Below are 4915 nucleotides of genomic sequence, written 5' to 3' on the forward strand. Positions count from 1 at the left end.
GGACATTGCCTTTGAGCTGTGGTGCTGGAGAAGAGTGTTGAATATCAGAACAAACAGGTTTGTCTTGGAGACAGTGAATCCATGCTGCTCCTTGGAGACAAGGATTCTTAAGCTTCATCTCACATACTTTGGGCATATTTCAAGGAGGGAGCAGACTTTGAAGAGGGACATCAGGTTTGGGAGGATGGAGGGACGGCGCAGGAGAGGAAGACCCTCAATGAGATGGATTGATTCAGTGATTGGAGTAATGCGTGTAGGTATGTCAGAGACAGTGAGGTTGGCACAGGATAGAGCAGTGTTTAGGGCTCTTGTACATAGGGTCGCTATAATTTGCAAGTGACTCGAGGGCACATAATGACAACAAGAATGCATTGGGATGATTGCATGAAACACAATGTGAATGAAGAATAGTGTGAAACACAATGTATATGAACTTTGTAAGCAAACCAATATAAAATAAATTTAAAATACTTAAAAAAAAAAGAGTTCTTTGGATCTCAATCGCATGAGGATTGAACTTCACATAAGCTAGCCTTGGACTAATTTTCCCCTTTCTCCTTTTTTTGGGACAAGGAAAGACTAATTGTTGCATCTTAGATGGCTACCCAAAAGACTTTTAAGACCCCAGCCACTACTCATCAAAGTTAGAACTTTAACATTGTTTTTGTGGACTATGGTAAAGCAATTAACCTTTATCATTTTCTTTACTGTATTCCTCAGCTACCAACTCAGTGGCTCATTCCTTCAGAGTGGTTTTGGCTAAGAAGAGACACATATTTGCCCTAATTTTAAAGAAAGACATTCAAATAGAATGTGGAAACTATTGGGAAATATCGTTAGTATCTCATGCAAGCCAGATATTGCTGAGGATCATTGAAAAGCAGCTAGAATAGTACATTGACAGGGAACTGTAAGAAGTACAAGCTGATTTTAGAAAAGGCCATGACACCAGGGATATCTTTGCTGATGTCAGATTGATCCTGTCTGAAAGCAAATAATGTCAGAAGAACGTATATTTGTATTTTATTGACTATGCAAATGCATTTGTCTGCATGGAACGTAAAAAATTATGGCTGACATTGAGAATGACAATCCCAGAACACTTAATTGTGCTCATGTGGAATCTTTTCCTAGACAAAGAGGCTGTTGTGAGAACAGAGCAAGGGAACACTGCTTGGTTTAAGATAAAGAAGGGTGTATGTAATGGTTATATACATTCTCCATACCTATTCAATCTGTGTATTGAACAAATCATTCACAAAGCCAGACTGTGAAGAGGAATGTGGCATCAGGATTGGAGTAAGACTCATTAACAACCTGCGTTATGCTGATGACACAACTTTGCTTACTGAAAGTGAGGGGTATGTGAAGAAGATCAAGGACTAGTCTTTGGTGTGTATTACATTTCAGTATTAAGAAGACAAAGATCCTCACTACAGGCCCAACACTAAACATTGCGAAGGATGGAGAAAACATTGAAGATGTTGATATCATCTTTCTTGGATCCACAGTTAACAAAGAATAAGGTGTGCCTGATTCAATCCATGGTCTTCTCAATCACCTGTTGTGCATGAAAGAGCTGGACAATGAATAAGGATGACAGAAGAAGAATTGATGCCTTTGTGTGGACTGCTAGAAAAAGGAACTGGTATGTTCTGGAACTAATGCAGCCAGAGTGTTCCTCGGAGGCAAAGATGACTAAGCTTTGTTTTTCCACACTCTGATCATGTAGCTAGGTGAGACTAACTATTTCTTGGAACCGGACATTATGCTAGGAAAGACAGAGGGTCAGCAAAGGAGAGGAAGACCTCCAACAAGATAGACTGACACTCTGACTTCAACAATGGGCTCTAGTGTCTCAGAGATGGCGATGATGGGACAGAATCAGACAAGTTTCAGAATGAATGTTCATAGGGCCATACTCGACTCAATGGTACTTAACAACAAGTTTTCATAATTTTATCCAGTTTGTTTTACCATATGTTGTTGTTCTTGTTGTGTACTGACTCCCAGCTGATCCTCCATTTCACGGGAAATCACACGGGAGGAGATTGTCTACATTTATCCCATGGAGCAGCTGATAGATTTGAACCGCGTATGCTGAAACTGAGGAGGACCTGAAGCGCTTGCTGCAGAGGGTCAAGGACTGCAGCCTTCAATATGGATTGAGGCTCAATATAAAAAAGAAAAGATTCTCACCACTGGACCAATTGGAAGCATCAGGATGGATGGTGAAGAGATTGAGATTGTTCACAGCTTTAGTCTGCTTGACTCCACAGTCAACACTCTTGGCACCAGTAGCCAGGAAATTAAAAGACGTATTGCGATGGGAAAGTCTGCTATTAAGGACCTTACCAAGGTACTGAAGAGCAATGGTGTCACTCTGGAGACTAAGGTGTGCCTGATACATGCCATGGTCTTTGCAATTACTTGTTATGCATCAGAGAGTTGGACAGTGACTAGGGATGATAGGAAGAGAATTTATCCTTTGAGCTGTGGTGCTAGAGAAGAGTGTTGAATATACCACGGATTGCTAGGCGAACAAAGAGTTTTGTCCTGGAGACAGTGAAGCCAGACTGCTCCTTAGAGTCAAGGATTCTGAAGCTTTGTCTGGTGTACTTTGGGCATGTTGCAAGGACGGAGTGATCCTTGGAGAGGGACATCATGTTTGGGAGAGTGGAGGGACAGTGCAGTAGAGGAAGATCCTCATTGAGATGGATTGATTCTGTGATTGGGGTGGTGGGAGTGAGTGTGTTTGAGACGGTGAGGTTCGCACAGGATAGAGCAGCGTTTAGGGCTCTTGTATATAGGGTTGTTATGAGTCGTAAGCAACTTGTCGGCACATAACAACAGCAACAAGAGGATCACAGTGAGTTATGGTTTACTCATCAGCACTCAACAGCAAAAAAAATAACATTATTTGTTTCAAATTGTTCAAGATTGCTTCATGTGAATTGATTCTGCCTTTGATATATGTGAAGTATCTTGACAGCAGATAATCAATATGACTCAAATAGCTTTGTACTTTTGACACTGTCCAGCATAGGTTTGGGCATGTATTGAGTTCACCACACCTCCTGGGAGAGACTGGATGAAGATTCAAATAGTCTCTTCTCTCATACCATGCAGAAGAGCTGTGCTGGCATAATGGTAAGGAATTGCGCCTCTGGATTTCTTAGGATTGGATTCCTCCAAGAGGCAAATATTCCTCAGAGGTTTGCCACAGACACATGATCACCAGATAGGAGAAGAAAGGAGAGATAGAAAGTTTATTTAAGGTGAGGAGAAATTTATTCATCACAGTACATTGTCAAAGAAGTAGATAGTGAGTCTTCTCATGAATTAAAAGGACATCGGTCCAGGGCTAGGGGTTAATTATTTATGGGTTCTTCTTCTTGGTTTGATCGCTTCTAGCTGGCTTTTTGGCTTCTCCTGGTTGGTGAAAGGAGACAGTTCATCCATGTGTGGTGATCACCTCATATTGTGATACTTTTCAGACAGAATATCTCTACTGCAGCAACACTGCAGCAGCTCTCATTGTCCCTAACAGGATATTAATAGGATCTTTCCAACCACATACCTTGCCCTTTTCTTGGCACAAGCCCTCCCTACGCTCCTGATTTCAAATCACCCATTGCTTAGAACATAAAAGTTCTTTTGTTCCAAATCTGAACCAAACTTTCCCTCCCCTAATCTCTTGTGCACTTCTAAAGTGAGCTTGGAGTACAGATGAAGGGGCTGGTGGAGGTTCCTCTGTTCTTGTTTTGTCCTAACTTTGTATTCTAAGGAGCTCTGTGTATCTAATACTCAGACTCTGGGGATGAGTGAAGAAATTGTTCTTGTAACTGAGACAGCTGAGTCATCAGGATGGTGTGGGGTGAAGAGAATGGAGAGAGTTTTGAGTGTAGATACTGCCTGGACCTTCACAACCAACCAGATGACTTTGTCATAGACTGGATCACCACATGAACTTCCCTAAGACAAATGAAAGCCTTTGACGCCACATCCACATGAAACAGAAGGGGCATTGTGATGCAGTTGAATTTATAGTTCTATCCCTTGTGACACACACAGGGTTTAACACCAGGAGTCGTTAAGCATTCATACCCTAGACACTTAGAGAGATGACTGATCTCCTCATACTTATGAGGTTTAGATCATGTGGAGCCCTATCTGTGTTTTGTGGGATGCTGAGTATCTCTTATATATCTGTGACTTCATCTTTATCATGAGCTTCAGTATTTGGCAAAGGAATATAAGTCACCATGGATTAAGGTTCGAATCTAAGAAGATCAACCATCAGGTAGGGAAACACCCTGACCACTGCTGAACTGTTACTTCTCCGACAAGAAGCTTTTCACTTTCTCTCCTTACCACTTATGTCTTCATCATCACCATCATCATCATCGTCATCATCATCATTGTTGTTATTTTAGTCAAATGTTCAGTTACTCTTTACTTCTGAGATTCAGGACCTTGCCGGGTCTTCCCTACAGTATACTCTAAATAAAAGGAAGAACAGATCTACCTGGCTTGGGCCGGGCATCTAGAGAATACAAAGACCTCAGAAAAATCTCCCTGTGAAAGGTGATTTTTCTTGTTGGTAGTTCTCTGAAACCTTGGTCTGCTGGAACCATATGTACTGTAATCTGCTCGGGTCTTCCTTCATCATTCTAAGCACCCTGTAAAACATGTCTTGGGTATGTGGTAGAAGGCATGGCATATGGAAGAGCCTTGAAATGAGAAACAGGGAAAGGAAATGTTGAGGTGAAAGGTACACTAGGGATCTGGAAATAGATCATGAAGATGATTGCACAATAGAGTAAATATAATTTATGTCTATGAATTGTACACTTAAAAATGCTTAAAATGGCAAATGTTTTATGCATGTATGTGTATATATATATATATATAT

Source organism: Elephantulus edwardii, unplaced genomic scaffold (genome assembly GCF_000299155.1).
Source record: "Elephantulus edwardii isolate Elephantulus edwardi_28Jun2011 unplaced genomic scaffold, EleEdw1.0 scaffold00491, whole genome shotgun sequence".
Lineage (NCBI taxonomy): Eukaryota > Metazoa > Chordata > Mammalia > Macroscelidea > Macroscelididae > Elephantulus > Elephantulus edwardii.